General features: G+C 43.3%; 3 long non-coding RNA genes across 5 annotated transcripts in view; 1 reads left to right on the top strand and 2 right to left on the bottom strand.

The window, feature by feature from the left end:
- Positions 1-647: 647 nt before the first annotated feature.
- LOC109531881 (uncharacterized) overlaps positions 648-20,916 on the top strand; it is a 21,481-nt gene continuing 1,212 nt past the window's right edge. The window contains exons 1-4 of one of the 3 annotated variants that reach the window (XR_002171267.1): positions 649-917; positions 1,265-1,370; positions 8,628-8,777; positions 9,844-10,752. This is a non-coding gene — a long non-coding RNA (uncharacterized LOC109531881). Of the gene's footprint in view, positions 918-1,264; positions 1,371-8,627; positions 9,162-9,843; positions 10,753-20,916 lie in introns of those variants that run through there. The other 2 variants (XR_002171268.1, XR_002171266.1) reach the window with 2 other exon arrangements.
- On the bottom strand, positions 1,388-8,369 carry LOC109531883 (uncharacterized). The gene is made up of 3 exons (XR_002171270.1): positions 8,036-8,369; positions 4,292-4,381; positions 1,388-1,736 (listed from the first exon to the last, which is right to left on the bottom strand). It is a non-coding gene; the product is annotated as an uncharacterized LOC109531883 (long non-coding RNA).
- On the bottom strand, positions 8,575-9,907 carry LOC109531882 (uncharacterized). Its single transcript, XR_002171269.1, has 2 exons — positions 9,799-9,907; positions 8,575-8,804 (listed from the first exon to the last, which is right to left on the bottom strand). It is a non-coding gene; the product is annotated as an uncharacterized LOC109531882 (long non-coding RNA).

Raw genomic sequence — 20,916 nt, 5'->3', positions numbered from 1 at the left:
GGTTTAGCTATAATGCAGAGGGCGAAAGCTTTGGACGCGAGCTTCAACTAAACTCTGTTTAACTTTGCTAAACAATCCTTCCTTTTATTTCATGACTCTCGATTTGGCTGCTGGATACACAGAAAATATTTTGTTGCAAGAATCCAGACCGTTTTTTTTTCGCTGGACCGTCCAAATGCCCTCGATGCACCTGCTCAGCCCTCAGCTTATCTATATCCATGTTAAGTCAATTCAAAGCATTTGTCACGTATTACTGTGGATAATTTTCCAGTAAAATCACATTTCCATCTGTGAAGTGAAACCTGAAATACGGCCCTCGCTCCCTCCAGCTTGTGGATCACTTTTAATACCGACATCGCTTACATCGCTTTGTCTTTGTTGCGCAACCGGTTAAGCTCTTGCGCGCGTTTATTTATGAGCCTACTTGTCATCTCGTGTTCACAAGAATCGCCGGATCCAATCTCATCTACGTGTCTGAGAGCGGAAAGAACACTTTGGATGAGGCCGGATACCGTGGCGGTAAAAGTACTCGCACGCTGTTCTTAAATAGGAGTACAGAAAAAAAGGACTTGTAAAAATCGAAGAAATGATTCACCTTCTCTACTTTAATTACGTAAACCAATACAACAAAAACACCAGGAAAAAAAACCCCCACATTTGTGACAGGTTTTAAGACTAAAAAGGAGACTCTACCATATTATGAAAACATAATTCGTCAGAATGCGAAAAATTTAACCGTTTATGTGATCGTGATAATTCAACGGGCGTACTGCTGTTTATTCGGCTGCGCGTGCCTCGGCCACCAGGGAGCAGTATAATACAAACAGACATGCGACACAGAAATTTTACGATGAAGCAGAGAAGAAAACGATTTTAACTAAACTGCAATAATGGGAGTCGTCAAAGAATAAATCCCTGTGAGTGTTGTTGTCTGCGCGAGTTGCTAGCACCGTTATTTGTGGTTTAAAGGCTAATCATTACGGCAGCATTGATGCTAGTTCCATTAGCCAGTCTATGCAGTTTTACATGCTATTTTAGCATTAAGCTAGCAGACTTTCATAAGACAAGGTTAATGCTCTTTAGCGAAATACACAACGGGGTCTTTGATTTATATTTAGTTTGAAGGTAATTGACAATAATTTGAATCAAGCCCTTACTTTCTTTTTTTGAAAGAATTATTCACAATTTTCCAAACTGCTGCTTGTTGTGAAGGTCGCTGACGCCATACTCGGCGCTCAGAATGAGGTATTTTGCTATTTTGCAGGTTGTTGGCCGGATATTTGAAGCGTCGCACTCCCTCTCAGCCACTTGCCGTCCTTAAATGTCAAATAAGTGTGAAGAGGAGCCCTGTGGGTAACTTGAGGAACAAGGTAATTTTTTCTCGACACGGATTCCAGTAAATGTTGTGAAACGGCCTGGCCGTGATTTGCCAGACGTCATTCCAGTGAGATGGTGCGCGCTTTCGTGTGTCAGAGCATCCAGGCTCACGCATTCCACCAAGATGGCGTCAACGCTCGCTCCTGTCGTCTGGCCTTTTCCGAGCTGGGAGGTAAACAATCTTTTCAAGGAAACACAACCAGACCATTTTCCTCCTTAGGTTTATCCAAAAGTCACTTTTATATGTCAGGAGCTGGAAGACTTTCAAGTGGGCGAGGTGACCCCACCCCCACGCCCCCCAGCCCCTCTCCCTCCAGCTTCCAGTTATCTTCATGCTAAGCCCAGTCCAGATCCAAGGCCTAAAAACAAATGGGCCATGATGAATATTTTCTGGTTCCAGCAGCGTGAAAGTGTAGCCTTCTCCTGAACTGAGCAGTAAAGTAGTTCTCTGATAAATCAACAGCTGCTCAGAGATTTACAGTGAAAAAGACACTTAGTGCTGTCACGATCAGGGGGTAAATAATCTTTCAGCCATACAAATCAAACCAAATTTGGCATAAGTGTTTATCTGGCTAAAAATTTATGTCGAGTAGGGATGGCAGACTTCTTTCTCCAAAATTGGCTTGGTATCGCCTCCCGGAATCTTTGGAAAATTCAGCCCAAGAAAACTTTTCATCCATCCATCCATTTTCTGATCCGTTTTATGACCCTCACAAAGGTCGCGGGGCGTGCTGGAGCCTATCCCAGCCGTCCTCGGGGGACACCCTGAACCGGTAGCCAACCAACCATCCGTGCTCACGCTCACACCTAGGGACAATTTTGAATGGTCAATCTGCTTGCCATGCATGTTTTTGGAATGTGGGAGGAAACCGGAGTACCCGGAGAAAACCCACGCAAGCACTGGGAGAACATGCAAACTCCACACAGGAAGGCCGGTGCCGGAATCGAACCCCGACACCTCTGCACTGTGAGGTCAACGCGCGAACCACTCGTCCACCGGGTCGCCCAGAAAACTTTTCATTTTTGTCTAAAATGAATTGAATCACAAATCCTAACAGGAATTCCGCCATTTTGTATCAACGTGGCCATTTTCACAATATCTAGACGACCACTCGTACATTTTTTTTGTTTGATTGATTCCAAATTTGAGCAGCAAATCCTTGATAGTCGGTAGATGCAAAAAGATTTCTGTTTTGGTCATTACATGTGGGCCGAGTTTGATGACTCACCAGAAAACACGTCACCTTTGAAAAATTCAGCCCCTACTGCCAGTTTGACTTAGCGACATTATATTTGGTCGACGTTTCCGTCATGAGTCGATGCACCAAAAAAAAAAATAAAATAAAAAAATTCTCAAGAACCCCGGTGGAGATATGGTTTTGTGTGTGGTATGCCGTGTTGGTGCACATCGTAAAATCAGTAAGATCACAACTTTGCGAATGAGTCCTTGTCATGCGTGGGGTCTCTGACATTTGAAAAAAAATGCCTTTACCCGCTTGAACACATTTTGTCTTCATTGTAGTACATGACGTCAGCTAATGAGCTACACACGCTGCCTGTGCCCGCTAACGTGACAGCTTGAAGACCGCCTTGGCTGAGCAATGTAGGGCGGGTCCACCTTGGAATCACTTTACCTCGCGCGGAGATGAGTTAATTCGTAATTCATGGTATTTTTTTTTGTAGATTAGGTAAAGCGCATCAGGAATAGCGCCGCTCCCACGCCGCATGATTTACACCGCGCAAATATTTTCTGCAGCTCATCTTACCCTTGCAGTCCCTTCCAAAAACAAGTCCAATCGGGGATGAAAGACAGACTCTGCCCGGCCCGCTTCGTTCTGCGGAGATCGCCGCCATCTGTTGCGCATCGAGGCATCGTTCCAACGCGCCCGCCTTTCTCTGGGCGACGTAACCGTTGCGACACGTTCGTGTTTGACCGTGACGTACCGCCGTGTGCGTCAAGCAGACATCTTCTGTCTTGTGTCTCTTCACCTCATCCGTCCGTCATCACCCTCCCTATAATCCGTCGGCCATTTTTCACTGCTGACATCACAGAGGCAAACTGCTATATGTAGCAGTAACACAATTTGGTAAAAGGGAAGCACAGCGAAAACTTTGCGGATGAACTGTTTTCGCCGTTTAAGACAATTTTATATCTCCGCAGTAGCATTTTGGGGAAGACCCTCTTGTGGTCCGGCATGGTTTGAGTGAGTTTGCTCGGGGAAGAGCACGCCCTGTAATCGAGATGGTGAGCCAGCAGGTCCAACAGAAGTGCTCTCTAATCCTGAAAAAATGTTATTCTGAATAAAATTCCCACAGATGCGCTCCAAAATCCACGTGTAAAGAATTATCCCAATGATCCCGTGCTTATTGTTATGTTTTGACCTCAACATGTCAAAATGTGTCTTAGAGACTTTTTTTATTTTTTAAAAAAATTTTTTTATGTGTTGGGTGAGCCATGAGAAACAAGTCTTACGCAAGTGTGTGTCGTTAGCCTCTGTGTTTTCAGAGCAACAATGCGGTCAACGAGGCTCCCTTTGGGACCGGATTGCAACTGTCGTGATTTTCAACGATGTGTGATATGCAACTGAAAAAAAACAAAGCATAAAACTAATGAATTACACATTGTGCATTGAACCAAATAACCGGATCATTTCAAGTCTGCTAGCTTGATGCTAACACACAGTGCAAAACGTCATCGACTGATTAATAAAAAAATGAGCAACAATGTTGCAATCTTAATAACGCTTGGATATTTTGACACAATGCTGACAAAATAAGCATAATTAAATGTACATATTCTTTATCCTCTGTGAAAAAAAAACTTACTGCAGTTTACTCGGGATTTGTGACCGTCCTCTTCTGGATTAATTCGAGCAAACTGCAGGTCAGGCACCCTGTCCTGGATGTGCTTGACCTTTTGAGTTTCCGCTGTATATCTGAGCATCTGAGAGGTCTTTTCTCCTCTGGCCATCTTCTCGAACAACAGCAGAGTGAGTCATGTGTTCTGTAAAACAAACAAAACCGGAAAAAAAGTAGAAGACTGTGAATCAAGCCGAGTGAGTCAGCGGCTAATAATGTATACATCTTGTCCTCTTTAGTGAAGACGTTTTGCCGTAAAGTGTGTGTCTCCCTGTGTGGTTTCTGGCTCCCATGAAAGACTTGCCAGCATGTTTTGAAGCGACGCAGTCTGCGAAGTCACGCTGGCGCTTTATTTTTATTATTATTATGATTTTTTTTTGCTCTTTCATACCCGACAGCTGATTGCACTTACACGTCATTCAACCCGCAAAAGAACAAAGCGGGAAGGCTGCACTTGAACTCGTCGTTTTTACAAGCCGCCGCGCACAAAGTTCCCCAGTTTGAACATTGTCGCAGTTGTTCGTCATGTGCGAAAAATCTTTGCACGTAGGTTGAGCTAAGTTGCGGTAAGCGAAAGCCAGAGATGTTACTCAGTCATCTCTGACACGGTTCGTCATTTAGGGAAACACGTTGAATCTATTATTGAAACGTGGAACTCAAAAATATTATCGTGACGGGCTTCCACCTCGCTCTGTGTTTTGGTGAGTGAAATGTTTTGGCCACATTGTCGAAACAGGATTGTGAAGTAGTGAGGTCAATGCAATTTAATTTAATTTGACTGCAGTAAATGTAAATATTTGTTCATTAGTAAACCACTATTTAAAAAAAAAATACTTGTCTTCTAAAGCACGTTGTTGTAAATGTGTTCAGAGAAGTGCAATTTAATAGGAATAATCTTACTACAACCACCACTAGTAACGCTACGACTGCTTCTACGAAAAGCTAAACAATTATTTATTTTATTTTAAGTCTACTTAAATCAATTAAAAAGTGTGATTCAAGGACATTAACACAATTTTTCATTCCGTCTTTTCAACAAATGCGATATGTAGTCCGTGAGTTATACGTTTTTTTTTTTTTTTTTTTAACCTTATTTACTTTTATTTTTTTAAAGTGCCTTGTAAAGTTGCTAATGATGAAGAGTAAATAGTAATGGTAAAAACCCATCATGGAAGATTTGAAGATGTTTCATGTTCGAAAGTGCCGTTCAAAAAATCCTCTTTGAACTTATTCGGGTGTGATTCAATTTGAACCGATTTTGTAGTGACTTATTTTTATGAAAAATGCTATTTAGAATACGATGATGATTATAATAGGCAGGACGTGGACGCCTGGTTTGCAAGGGTTCGATTCCGGGTTCTGGCTTTTCTGTGTGGAGTTTGCACATTCTCCGCGTGCCTGCGTGGCTTTTCTACGGGTACTCTGGTTTCCTCCCACATTCAAAAAACATGCATGGCAGGTTGATTGGACACTCCAAATTTTCCGTAAGTGTGATTGTGAGCGCGTATGGTTGTTTGTCTTTGTGTGCCCTACCTTTGGCTGACGACCAGCCGGCTTGGATCAGCTCCAGCACGCCAGCGACCCTCGTGAGAATAAACGGTTCAGATCATGGATGGATTATTTTGCTAGCCAGATTTGCCGGCATGTGTGGTTGAGATAGCGCCGAACAAGAAGCAGTACTGATTTTATCACCCTTGCCATCTTGTTTGACTTAAACAAAATCCTCCCCACAAAGCATGATTGACAGCTCCTTCTAGCAGAGTGGTTGAAAATAGATAAAACATGGAGACAACCCGTCCTTCTTTATGGTGATAAAATGTGGGCCAACTTGACAAATTCATGACACGGCTTTACATGGAAAAGTCTGGCACGGGCAAAAGTTTACAGTCGAGTTCTTGTCTACGAAGAGATCCATCAACACGTTTCAAAGCAATCGCTCGACATTAATCCAGGCAAGCTGTGCCGAAGCGGGAGTTTTTTTTATCAAACTGCTCATCCTCACCAATGAAGTGCCGGTAATCTTAAATGAGCGGCCACTTCGCCCGGCATTACTCGGACGTCTCGCCCGGCGCGTGTGCACCTGAGGGATTACGACTACATCGTCACCTCTGTTTATTTCATCTCATCCTCCAGCCTCGTCTCGTCTCTCACAGGACTTGATCTTTGACTCTTGGAGGTGAGAGGGGTGGACCCCCGCCGCCCCACCCCGACCCCACAGAAAAGTTCCCAGGCATGGTTAACTGCATATTAGTGGTCGCTACAGCAGTACCTTGAGTTGTGAGTGCCCCTACTTGCTAAATTTTCAAATTACGAGTGATCCCTTGGTCGGTTTTAGTTTTTCTTTCTGTGGCAAACCAAAATATGAGCGACTTGGGAACATGAATTGTAAGAAACAAATACAGTGGACCTCCAGAATAGGTGCAGGGCTGTAATTGTCACCCATTATAAATGCATTGAAAATATATAAATATGTATACCAGCTAGCGTGTTATTTAAAAAAAAAATACACAGACATATACCCCTTTCTGCTTTTGTTATAGAGGGATTGTGATGAAGCTAGACTTTAACAACTCACCCAGAATGTGAAGAAAAAAAAAAGAAAACCCCCTTATAGACATTAAAAGCATGCATTGTATTTTCACTTGCGGATGCAGCACTTCAGCCACCAGTGAATTATCCTTCGCTTTTTGAGAGGAGGCTAGCAGCTTCTAAAACCCATGAAAACCTGTGGACAGCTTCTCATGTTATCAGGTTACAAGGTACCTGAAAGGGTTAAAAGTGTTGAATGTTTTTTTTTTTTTATGTTAATTTTTACTCACATCGAAGTCTCAGTGTGTTTATGGAGTTCCCACTGTACATTTCACAATAGCCACATTGCAACATCGGATTAAATATCATACGTATTGTGGTCTGTAGTGAATAAATCAGTTGGAATGTGAGTGGAGTTCTGTGGTTGGAGTTGGAGGGGGGCCGTGGTTTGGTGTGCATGTGTGTGTGTGTGTGTGGGGGGGGGTGCGGGGAGATAGTTGGATGTGTAGTTTTTCTCCATCACAGTGGCAGTAGTAAGTAAAGATGAACATGGACTCCCCCCTTCCCGCCAAGCCCCCAATGGGCCCTCACCCCCAATGGTGACCACCCACCATCATGGGGGCAGCTTGTCCGTCTTTTGGCTGACCCAGATTGCTGTCGCCAGGATTTTGCAGCATGCTGAGTGAAAGATGATTGACGCTTAGCACGTCACTTTCATGAGGGATGAGTGTGTCTTGGGTATTTTTTGCCATTCCGCTTAAGTCCTGCGGGTGTCACTAATGTACCCATATTGCCGACTGTCGAAACAGATCGAGAACAAGATTTTTGGGGAGCCTTTTTGTGTGTCACACTGAAGTCAAAAACATCCAGTGGGGGTCTTTATTTGTAACTTTGCGATACTGTTGTTAACTGTCAAAACACGAGGGAAGAATACTGTACACACAAATGCATTTTGCTTTTTCTTTGTTTTGATTTTTGTGAGTACCAGTGATAAAAACCAAAGAACCAGAAATGGAACCTATTATGGTGAAAATTGCAATAAAAGAAGACGAAAATGCATACGGGAAAGACATTTCCGCCTCTTTTAGCGTTCAGCTGGATTCAAAAACAAACTCTTTGGCAAAGGTTTTTGGTGGAAATTGCAGTCCGTGGGTTGTCAGCGTGCACTTGAATCATCCTGATGCAGGATTTACAACCGCACTCCCCGTTAATGTGCTCATCCATCTCTCTGCAGGCCATTGTAAACATTTACAACACACGTTTGACTTACCTCAAAGTACCCAATGGGAATACAGTCAATGCATTCCAGATAGTCACTCATGGCGTTGTGGTACATTGGCCTGGGGTCCATGCAGGCAGTGTGGGTTCCGTTTCCCCCCCAGCGACGGTGTGAATGCGTGTCTGTCTTTATATGTGCCATGCCACAGGATAAGCAGGACAGAAAATGGGTGGACAGCTGAATGGTTGCATTCCAGATAAGAAAAAAAACTACTCACATTTTTCACTAAAAAGACCCCGTAAAGTGAATTCATTGATTTATGAAACGTGCTTGCTCGACGAAGTAGCATCCATTTTTCCAAGTCATAGCGGTGATATTTGACTGACGTTTGTCAATCAGTAAGTCTCATAAAAACTGATTAAGTTTTAAATATTACATTTAAAGCCATTACTGTTGTCGTCTTAATTATACACGCTAAACACACGCACATTTAAGCGCATATAAAAATGTTTTTTTCAAGCGCTCCCTCCCCTTTGTCATGCAATGGACTATTGGACCGTCTTCTGAATTCAGGAAGAGGGGAAACATCGACTCAAAAGCACAAGCAAAGTGTATTTGTTCACTGCTTTGCTTCCCACCACAGGAAAATCTGGAAAAACTTGAGCAGACACGAGAAGGAAGCCGTCAGCCGTCAGGAGGAGGAAGGAGGAAGGGCGGAGGAAGAGGAAGCTGCCAGTTACCCGGCCATCAAACGGCGCTGCAGTGCCAGGAAGCGCCGTCCCCGATAGCCTCCGTAGGTCGTCTCATCACCGCTCGGGCTCTAAATAATCACCTTATGAGTCTATTGTTTCTGGCACTGCTTGTTCCTGCCCCCCCCCCGCCCCCTCCTCAGGCTCGCATACTTTCACCTCATTTTGCGCGGGGGTGGGGGGGGGGTGTTGCAGGAAGTGCGTAGACGCTTCGCTTTCACCGTGATTTAGGTCGGGTGGAGTCTTCCCCTCGTGACCGTTGTTTGCGATCTGAATGACTTGTCAAAAACAAAGCAATCTTTCATTTGTTTGCGCAATTCAAAAGATATTGCTGAACCAAAGAAAACAAGTCATCCATGAAAAGTTTATGAAAAAGTGCCGCTTGGGTGTTTACGATCAAAGTAAACAGAACAAAGAATTCCACACTCGAAAAGAAGAAAACACATTGCTTTGCCTTAGGAAAGGCCGCCGTGTTTAATGCTAGCAAACAATGTAAAACACTAAAGACGGGCTAGCGACGAGTATCGGAGTCTGCCATTAGCTTACCTAAGCTAATGGTGGCAAACTAATGGCGGAACCAAAGAAAACAAGGCATCCATTCAAGGTTGATGAAAAAGTGCCTGCTTGGGTGTTTACGATCAAAGTAAACAGAACAAAGAATTACACACTCGAAAAGCAGAAAACATATAGTAGTGCCTTTGGAAAAGTTGTTGTGTTTGATGCTAGCAAACGATGTAAAACGCCAAAGACGGGCTAGCAACAAGTATCGGTGTCCGCCATTAGCTTACCTAAGCTAATGGTGGCATACTAATGGCAGAACCAAAGAAAACAAGGCACCCATTCAAGGTTGATGAAAAAGTGCCGCTTGGGTGTTTACGATCAAAATAAACAAAACAAAGATTTACACATTCTAAAAGAAGAACACATATAACTTTGCCTTAGGAAAGGCCGTCGTGTTTAATGCTAGCAAACAACGCAAAACGCCACAGATGGGCTAGTGACAACTCCCGGTATCGCGTTATTATCAGCCTTCAAGATGTAAACAGAAAACATAACAATACTCACTGGAACATATTCTTTGTCCTCTCTGAAAAATAACTGTTACTGAAGCTTCCTGTGGAGTTGTGACCCTCTGGTCAATGTGCAAAATCTCTTCGCTGTAAGGCATCCCTGGACCCAAAGTTTAAGAAATCCCCGCTCAACATGACCGTCACGTTCCTTTTAAAGCGGTCTCTGCGTCTGTCGTCACCAGATCGCCGCAACTAAACACACTCATATGCCATCTGCTGTTTTCGTTTCCACTGTTGTTGTGTTTCATGCGACGCACATGCACACACAACCCCCCCATTCAAACATTCTCCAGAGCTTTGGGCCTGTCAACCATTTGTGTGATGTGGTGTTCAGCAGGGCTAACGTGCCGTCCGGGGCTCATGGCTTTGGTTCAAAGTGTGCGGGCTTTCCAGCCCCCGGGCGCTAATTTTCTGGGATTTTTGTTTTGTTTGTGTCGCGCACAGTCGTTTGCCTGGCGATGAATCAATTTTTAAAGTGACAGCAGCACAGTCTATCCGACGGGATCATAGCGCATGACGGAGTGAGCGCGTCTTATCCCAGTCCGCCGCGTCTTCTTCTATAGACTTGATGCCGTCACAACTGCAGTGGAAAAAAAAAAAAAAAAACCTTTGCCAAAAATGCATCCCAAGTGCTTTCAATTACCTCAGTGCAGGGATGTTCTGAAATGAAATATTTATAGAGCTCATAAAATGAGGAGAGCAGATAAAAATATGTCCGTGGGTTTGTCGTAAACGTCAGATGGTTGTCGTTGCGTTTTGATGACTAATCCTCCATGCCAATTTTTTTTTTTTTTTTTAAACCAGGTCTGACATAAGGTGGAAGATCCCAAATGTCCGTACATGTTTCGCATTGGTCATTGCCGCTTTTGTTACCATTTGTCCATGAGCCGAGAAACCCGCTGACATTTAATTTTTTTTTTTTTTTTTTTTTTTAAGCACAGCATCCATAAAACACCAAAGCTAGCAGATGTCAAATGTTGGCGTGTGTTTCTTTGCGGCCAGGCACAATATCAGCCATCCATTTTCTGAACCAGTCTTTTTCAAATTTTAGGATCAAAGCAAGTCATCGTCATTGAGTTTTTCATGATTATTCCAATATTTTTTATTTTCTTATTTTTTTTTAGAATATTACCCTGAAGTCACCAAATGTAGCAGATGTCAAATGTCAGTATCAGCCCTTTTAATTGAATTAATTCATTCATTCATTTTTTTTTTTAAGGGGTCAAAGTAAGTCATCGAATCCCACGGACATTTGATTTGTTTTTGTTTTTTTTACTTTTATTGAGACCGGGCCTTAATCAAAGCAAGAAACCCATTGTTGTTGTTTTTATGTTGCGACCTGAGGCCAACTTTTGCTATCAGTCTTTCTTGTCATTGTTATTATTTGAAAAGTGTAAATGATGTATCTATAAACACTTGAACAAATGGGGGAAAAAAAATACCTGCGTGCACTTTTAAAGCAGTAGCTTCACAAATAATCAAGGACGGCTCTGCGGGTCAATGGCGAAATATGTTTTGGGGTTAGATAATAGAGTATCCATAAAAAAAAAAAAATGACAAAAGCAAATGAATTTAAAAGGACAAATTAAAAAAAAAATGCTAGTAAATTAAAGAACTCATTTTGTTTTGGCAAGGATGCCGGCGACTCGTGCGAATTCTTCCATGTGTTAATCAACATGACCTTGGTAGCGTGTGTTTCATTCATTTCCTGGTTGAGTCAGGAGCACATTCATTCGTTCCCCAGTGAGCCCGGCATGCCAGCGAATGTTGGCCGTGTTCAAAGAGCGAACCGCAATCATACTCATTCTCATTACTGAAATTGTTCAAACATGTGCTTTTCATCTCCCACAACAAAGGAAGTGCCGAGTTAGAGACGGACGGGAAAAAGTGAACGTGACTTCCCCTTGTGTTTCTTTCTCACAACTAACGTTGATTGTCAAAGTGACGATCGTCACTGCTCATTGAACCAACCGCATTTTTTGGTCCCGTATGACTCATCATCGTGTTCGTACGTCATTGTCTTCAATTCTGAAATTCCAACTTGAACCCTTTAATGCACCCTGCAACCTGATAACACGATAAGCTGTCCACTGTAGCTGTCCCTGAAAGGGTTAAAACCCTACCACTGCTACAAGCCCTACTTTGCCACCCAAACTCCGGCTTGGAACCCTAAATTTAAAAATCTAAGCCTGTTTTGAAACCAGATGTAAAACCTTAATCCTTCTTCAAACCCTCACTTGATCTTCAAACCACACGCTGCCTTGATACCCTAACTTGGAGTTCCAAACCTGTCTCGAACCCCAACTATGAAACCCCAACACCGCTTGAAATCTTGCTTTGAATCCCGAACCTTGTCTTGAAACCCGAATTTAAAACTAATAAATCTTGAAACCGACGGCCCGGTGTCGAGTGGTTAGCGCGTCGACCTCACAGTGAGGAGGTACCAGGTTCGATCCCGGCTCCGGCCTTCCTGTGTGGAGTTTGCATGTTCTCCCCGTGTCTGCGTGGGTTTTCTCCGGGTACTCCAGTTTCCTCCCACATTCCAAAACCCATGCATGGTAGCCTGATTGAACACTCTAAAATTTGTCCCTCGGTGTGAGTGTGAGCGCGGATGGTTGTTCGTCTCTGTGTGCCCTGCGATTGGCTGGCAACAGGTTCAGGGTGTCCCCCGCCTTCTGCCCGAAGACGGCTGGGATAGGCTCCAGCAACCCCCAACGACCCGAGTGAGGATAAAGCAGTGTGGAAAATGGATGGATGGATGGATGGATATCTTGAAACCTTAATTTGAAATCCACATCCTGTCTTAAATCCATGTTTTAAGATTCCCTGTTTGAAACCCTAACTAAAGTATCGGCACTGCCTTCCACTTTCACTTGCGCCCTGCTATTATCTCAGCTTTCCCATCTCTCTGTTTTTTTCCAGGAAATTCGCCGCGGCCAATCCCCCCCCCACCCCCCCGCGCCCAATTCCGCCCCCCACCTAATAATGATGAGCGACTGGAATGTTCCATCACACAGGCGTGAAACGGTAGCACGGGCTGAGGTGTGGGGCCTGAACTTTGACACGTCCGGCGTCACACCTTCTAATTAAAAAGGATAGCCTGACAACATCATTGGATTTGGTGGATTGGTGACATTTCGGGAGGTTGCCCACCCGCCCTCGTTATTCACGCTCCTGGCAGGGCGTCAATTTCAACTTGACCTTCAAGGGGTGTTTTGACCTTCATTTGATGGGAGTCGTCATCATAATGTTGGAAGGCTTCTCGGCAGGATACACACCCCGTTCGGGAGCTCATCCACTTTTAAATCTTGACTTAGTTGCAAATCCAAATTTGAAATTGTTCCCCAGGCTTAAAACTCTTATCTTGACTTGAAAACCTGAACCCTGTCTTTTGAAACCCTTTGAAATCTTGCTTGAAACCCTTATTTAAAACCGTAACCTGTCTTGAAACCCTACATTTTCTTCAGACTCCAATTTGAAACCAAATCCTGAAACCCTAACCCTGTTGGAAACCATAATTAAAAACCCTAACACTAGTATAACCCTGACTGTGAAACCCCAAATTGAATCCCCGTCGTGAAACCATCATTTGAAGAAACTAACCTTGGATGCAATGCTGAATTGAAACCCTAACCCTGCCTTGAAGCCCTACTTGGAAAACCTAGCCCTACTTTGAAACACTAACATTGCTTGAAACCCTAATTTGAAATGCTTCTCTTTTTCTTGAAACCCTAATTTAAAATTCAAACCCCAATCTAATTCCCTACTTTGAAACACCAATCCTACTTGAAACCTTAATTTGAAAGCCTAAACCTGGTTTAAAACCATATTTTGAAACCCTACCCCAGGCTTCAAACCCTACTTTGAAACGTTGGCTTTCGTCTTAGTTTGAACCCATAACCCAGGTTTGTAACCGAATTAAGCCCGAAACTACCCCGATACTAATCCTAGTTTGAAACCCTAACCCAAACTTGAACCTCTCACACCATTTTCAAATACTAATCCTGCTTTCGTACCCGAATCCAGACCCGTTTTGAAACCCCAATTGCAGGTTCAAACCCAAATCTGAAATTATAACCCTTGTTTGAAACCCCACTTCAGACTTTTTCAACACTAAAACTGTCTCGAAACCCTAAATGGGAATCTCAAGCCATCCTAGGCACCCTACTTTTGAAACCCTAAAGTCTTGTTCTCATCGGTCAAAAATTTCCAGACACGTTCTCATTCATATCGCAGATGCAAGTGCGTCCAAACTTTGGCCTGTTTTGTATTCCCGACATGTATGGGGAGCGCAAAAGACAACCGAGCCGCATCCATCATCGCCTCCCACCCCAAACTTGAAGGCTATCTAAGGACCTTTGCCCTCTGTACTCTCACATCTCTCTTTATCTCGACGGCAAAATGAAACCGCATCCCCCCCTAACCAACAAACAGCGCACTACATTTTTTTTTTCCCTTGGAGGAGAGATAAATCCTCCGAACGAACCTCAAGGGAGTTGTTTTCTTTCTTCCCTGATATTGATTCTGATTTATGTTTGTGCAAACAAGAAAAGACACTGGAGGTTGTTACGTCACCACGATGGTGGGGAGAGTCCAAAAGAAACATTCAGATCTAAATGGTCCTGAGAGGGATTTTCGCGTGAGGATCTTGCCGTCCCAGAAACACAACTGGGGAACGGCGCGCACACAAGACAGACCAAAGCCCATAAATCAGCTCATACTGGGAACGGTCGTAATCGAGATGGGTTCACGTTGATTAACCTTCACCCAAATGCAACAAACATGGGGAGAGAAGATACCGGGTGTGGACGGCCGACGTGTCCTCCTCATTTTCATAAAAGGGCACTTTGACATAAATTTCAGTCAACAGAATCGGGCGATGCAGGACAAAAACGGCACCCAGCCGAGAAGGATGCAAATCTTAAATCTGCTTAAATCCTTGAATTGAAACCCTAACCCAGACATGATAGCTCGAATTGAAATCCTACTCTGAAATCCCTACCCTCTTTCGAAACCCGACTTTGAAAAGCTATTCCAGGTTTGAAAGCCTTACCGCTTATGTAACATTGCGCTCCGAGCAGCCGAGCAAGCCTTGACTTTGTGATGACCGCAATAAAAGATGTGATATTCATTTCTGTTCATCCCCCGTTGCACAACATGAAATCGCACTCATCCCCAGATTTGATGAAAACAATCAACATCTGGTCTTTGAAACAACTGCCGAGGTCGCATTTCTTTGAGGAAGCCTCAGAAGTCATCAATCGTCAGCGTGGTGAAAAGCGCAGGTGGAAATCCAAGATTGAGGGAGCAGTAAGGCGTTAAGCAGATGGCGTCAAGGGTGTGAGATGTCACCAGAATATGACAGCTGCTTTTGCTTGGGACCAAAATTCTTTCTTGAAAAGCCAACTTTCAAACGGTAGCCGTAATTGGAAATACTAGCCCCGTCATTTTTTTTTAAACCCTAATTTGAAAACGTAACCCTGGCTTGAAACCCTACCTTCACACTGAAACCAGTTTTAAACCCCAATTTGAAAACCGGAACCCTGGCTTGAAACTTTACTTTGAAATACGAACCACGTTTGAACCCAAATTGTAACTTGAGCTTGAACCCCCAACCTGGGGTTGAAATCCGAATTTAAAAGACCAACCCTGTTTTAAATCCCTAATTTGAAACTTGAACCACTTTTTTAAACCCTTTGCTTGAAACAAGCAAATCCTGAAACACTATTTTGAAGCCTGAATTGGAAACCCAAGGCTTAATACCTTAATTTCAACCCCAAACAATTGCTTCGAACTCGATCCGTGATTTACAACCCAACTTTGAAACCTTGACTCAAACTCAAAAATTATCATTTGAAACCCTAACCCTTGTTTTTGACCCTATCCGAGGCTTTAAACCCTCATTCAAAACCCAACCCTTGTCGAGACACTCTAGTTTGAAACGCGAACCCTGGCTTGAAACCCCACTTTATTGGAACCCTTACTTTAAACCCCAACTGCTTCAAGCCCTAAACCGGGTTTAAAACCTTAATTTGAACTCTAACCCTTTCTTTCAATCGGCTTTGGAAACCCTAACTCAAAATTTAAATCCAAATACTAAAACATAACCCTCATTTGAAACCATACTGCGGGCATGAAACCCTATTTTGAAACCCTACCCTTGTCTTGAAGCCCTATTTTAAAACCCCAACCCTGGCTCGCAAACCTAATTTGAATTCCACCACCTGTCTTGAAACCCTAATTTGAAACCCTAATTAAAACCCCTAACATGTGCTCCAAACACAAACCCATCTTGAAACCATAACTGTGATTTAAAACCCGAACTTGAATCCTAACCCCACTCGAACCGAGACTCCAAATCCCAATTTGAAGCCATAACCCTCATTTGAAACCCTACCCTGGACTTGAACCACTCATCTGAAGCTCGACCCTTGTCTTAAAACCCTCATTTGAAACCCTACCCCTAACTTGAATCCATTTCCCTTATTGACCATGGAAGGGAAACAATAAATTGAATGTCACTGCATCAATATTTTCCCCCGGCAAGTTTGTCTGATTGTTTTCCCTGCAGTGAGGATGTAATGTTTCTCGAGTCCAGTGAAGGGTGTTCAATCACCGAAATGCGTGTTTAAGAACAAAACATGAGTCAGATTACACATCTGCCTGCTGTGTATTTAAACTGTCAACAAAGTAACGCTCGCTCGTCCGTAGTTGCGGAGCGACTAAAGCAAACAACATGAGAGCGGGGCCGCTTTCCCCCACTCGGTCCCGACCCGACCGTACCAGTCACGCGTCAGGAATTCTTCTGCTTTCGAAGCAGCGCGTGCGAGCAAAAGCTCGGAAGCGCTTGCACAAGAAGCCGTGACGCTCGCTCCCAAGGGATGCCGACTTGCCGTCTCATCCCCGTCAGGATCTGCTCAGCGTTCTCGGGAAGCAGACGCTTCACCAATGTCCTCGGAAACATTTGGAAAAGGGACTTTTGGGAAGTTGAACTGTCGGCTTTCACTTTTAAAAGGTTTTACAGTAGCTGTGTTGAAGCACATGAAACTAACCAAGGATGTAGATTTGTTGTTTTAGCCTTTTGATGTCACTTTCAACTTCAGGTCTTGAACTATACCAAAGAATTGACTGATAACATTAAATTATACCTTCAAGCTGTATTGTTGCCGTTTTTGGGGCAAGTCAAAATCATCCACACTCACACCTTGGAACGATTTAGAGCACAGGTGTCAAAGTCAAGGCCCGGGGGCCAGATCTGGCCCACCGCATCATTTTATGTGGCTCGCGAAAGCAAATCAAGCATGTCAACTTCCAGGATGCTTGCTAAAGTCTGAAGCAAAATTTCAAATTGTCATATGTAATCCATAATAACGTGGAGATATTGCAAGCATTTTCTCGTTTCCAAACCCCTTTTTTAGATTAACATACACAATGTTTAAACAAGTCATTATTCTTGACTTCTGATTTCAAAACTAGGTATCCATCAATTTGTTGTGGGCTGTGTATGGAACATGTGGAGGTGATTAAACATTTATATGCTTTCAGAAAATTCACCGTCATAACGGCTGTCCAAGCGAAACCGTAACTACAATGTGGGCTGCGTCGAAAATGAATTTGACACCCCTGATTTAGAGCGTTACATTACTGTGAGGCAGTCGTGCTAACCACTTGCCCACCGGACGGAATACAGTTTATAGAAATAATTAATAGTCGTGGTTGAAGCACGAGACCGGGGATGAGCAATTGTTTTGCACTTTTATGCCGCGAACTGTCAACGGTTGTCGAACTGGTGAAAATGTGGAACGTTACAAATCTAGCATTAGCGTTAGCGCTAGCAAAGCTCTTATTGCTCTTCCGAATGCTCTCCGGGGCTCTTTATTAAGATGCACTGGTGTTGGCCTGTATTTTTTCATGACTTGGCTTCGGCTTCAGCCCAAAGAGGAATGCGCGGATGACTTTTGTGGATGTTGGCGCCGCACCAGAACACCGCCTTTTCTTTTTGCCTCTGACCTCCTGCGAGCTCTCAGCGGAGGCCATCTTCTTTTCATCATTTATGGGGGTACGAGGCACAATGATGGGAACGCATGTTTGTGCCAGCTCCAATTTAACATTGCACAAGCTGTGAAACGAGCGCGCGCACACACACACACACACACACACACACACACACACACACACACACCAACCACAAAGACATCCACTAAATGCATCCAGAGAGGAGAACTGTGGCTTCCTCAGCCTTTCACTCCGAAAAGCAAACATCTTTCCACATTTTTGGACACATCGTGACAGTTCACCACACGCAAACTTTATGTTTGCAGCTTTACATATTCTAAAAGTTGTAAAGGACTCAACATTTCTATCTGAACATTTGGACCACATTTTGATGTCAAAAACTTGAATGCGACCAAATCAAGAGATCTGACCCCCTTTTTTTTTTTTTTTGGGGACACTCTCCAGTTCCATGTGCATTGTAGTACTTCAACACACACACAAATGTATTTGGGTAGCTTCATTTGTCATCGTTTTGTCTTTTTGACGCGCTGCGGCATGACAGATGTGTGTTTTCCTGCTTGTATATATCAGCAGGAACCATCAAGTAACCTCCTAATGCCTTATTTGTACCACACTCACACACACACACACAAATACACATACGTCGTTTATTCACTCACAGTCCGCTCGTGTTTTAATAAGGTCATAAAGAGAAGGATTAGAGCAACCTGTTAAGAGTAAACTTCAGTCCCCGCCTGCCCGATTTCTTGGCTGCTCTGCCGTCGGCCAGCCGGAGAAAATGGCACGCAAGACACAGTTGAATAAGTTCAAGCAACAACAACAACTTCTGAAGGGTACCCAAATCTGTTCCCGGCAACTTCTTGGGACAACTTTGGGTACCAACCGTAGCAGCAGTGAGGTCGTCGCTTTTGTTATAAGTCTGATGAGCTAATTATCAGTTTTAATTGCCTTTCACTTTTTCATTCAATTATCTGTGTTAAATTATGGACGTATTGTATTTAATTTTGACCCGGGCAACCCTCCATACTTTTGCTCTTCTGCTTTCTGCGAGAACCCAATCTTGTAGCCTGATTTAAAAAAAAAGGTGGTGTCCATTGGAGGTTTTGCCTTCATTTTGCTGTACGGCCTCTCTTACAGCAGATGCCACTATTCGAAGAAATACGTCTCTTGATTGAAACATTTTGAAAAAGGTCTCGCCTGAGGCCGCCCGCAGGCCCGCAATAACACGGCATCACACTGACTCTCCATTTTAGTGTCTGGCGTTGGACAGGAAGTGACAGTGCCACGCGAATAAATCACCCCGAAGGCCCGCTTACAGATCACCTTCATATTCCACATCCTCAGTCACGCCGTATAAATGGCGCTTCTGTAAATGTGAAATACGAAAAAACAAACTCACTCTCTCTCGGGGAACTTGGCTACATTATACCTTCAGTGGTCCCAAAAAAAATTCAAGACCCCCTCAGTGTGTCTTTTTCTGCCCCCCCCCTTTCCTTCTTCCTCCTCTCACATTGAGCTGGAAAGGTGTTCTGCATATAGAATCAGTGTGTGAATGAAGGATTGTGGGACGGCAGCCACAGGAGGCGAAAGAAGCGGAGCGTTGACCCCGCTGGAGCTCAGCCCTAACCTGGGTACACACTACATCTTTCCCCGTGTCGGTGCATGAATACGCGCCTGTCACTGAGCCTCTCTTACGCCTTCGTGGGCCCTTATACAATGCAGCGGTGGGGGTGGGGGCTGACGTTCTACGGATGGTTGCTCCTCCACATCCCGACTGGGGACCCATCACTCGCTTCATGACCAATTTGGAGCAATTCGAAGGTGCTTTCACAAAAAATTTTTCCCATTAGAATGAGTTAATGTATCGTGAATACACGCCAGAAAATCCTCTACACGAATGTTGAAATATAATTCAGATATTCACCCACTTATCCTGAAGAGGGTCGGTCGAGGGTAAAGGCAGACAACAGCCTGAAGTGGTTGTCAATCAGTCAAAAGGCTCGCATAGAGACGAACACCGTTAAAGTTTTTTTTTTTGGTGCATGAAAAGGAGGACACAATAGGGTGCCGGATGCTCTCACCGAAATGAAATCAGTCAATAAGCTTGTCGGTGTAGGCGGCAGCGGCGGGATTAATATCCCGGATTAAAGCGCTGTTTTTATGATGATCCGACATGAGAACAGCCAGGCTTTGTCTGGCACGGGAGGATCTTACGGCACTTTTTTTTTTTTTTTTTTGGGAGGGAAAATGAATGAAAACGTTCAATCCAGCGGGGGCGTTAAATGTACTCAGACGAGAGGCTTGTGTTAATTGTGGCGCACAGGAAGGATGGATTAACCTCATTCCTGTGTTCCCATTTTAAGGGGCCGCGAGGGGGGGAAATGTAGCAGGCCTTCAATTGAGTGTATTAAGTGCCTTCAGTTTAATTTCAGTTTTATTCGACGGCCAACAGTACGTGTGACGTAACCGATGCAATAACAATCTGAATGTTGAATGTGGAGAATTTTTATTCATGTCATTATTTTTTTAAATTTGATGTGTATTTATTCAATGCATGTATTGTATATATAAAATGGAACAAAAATTAGTTGATTAAAGTATTGCTGTAAATTTGTTTAAATAAATTAATTTGTCTTTTATTTGATTAAATTTGTTGCAGGTAATGATAACAACAGCAACAATAACAACTAAATAACTAAACACATCAATAAATATGTTTTTTTTTCTTTTTTTAAAATTGTATATTGTTATTATGTTTTCATTTTATAGAGAAATTAACGTCCAATTAGTTATATAATTGTCATTTTTTTGTTGTTTTTTATTGATTTATCTTTTCTCAGTTAATTTCTATTTTTCAATATATTATTATTATTATTATTGTTATTATTTTTTATTGTGTCAATTTGATTTAAATACTGAATTCTAATTTATTTATTGATTTATTTTCCTCATAAATGTTTAATTACTGCTGGTTGTAATTGTGACACACACACACACACACACACACACACAAACAATTATGTGCCCTCCAGTTACATTTTGCAATTGTGAGGACAGACCTAGAGAGAGAACCCCCCCCCCCCCCCCCCCCCCCCAC

Source organism: Hippocampus comes, unplaced genomic scaffold, assembly GCF_001891065.2.
Source record: "Hippocampus comes isolate QL1 unplaced genomic scaffold, H_comes_QL1_v1.1 scaffold22, whole genome shotgun sequence".
Taxonomy (NCBI): Eukaryota; Metazoa; Chordata; class Actinopteri; order Syngnathiformes; family Syngnathidae; genus Hippocampus; species Hippocampus comes.
Note: the sequence above shows the minus strand (reverse complement) of the source record. Positions and strands in the feature narration are given on the sequence as shown.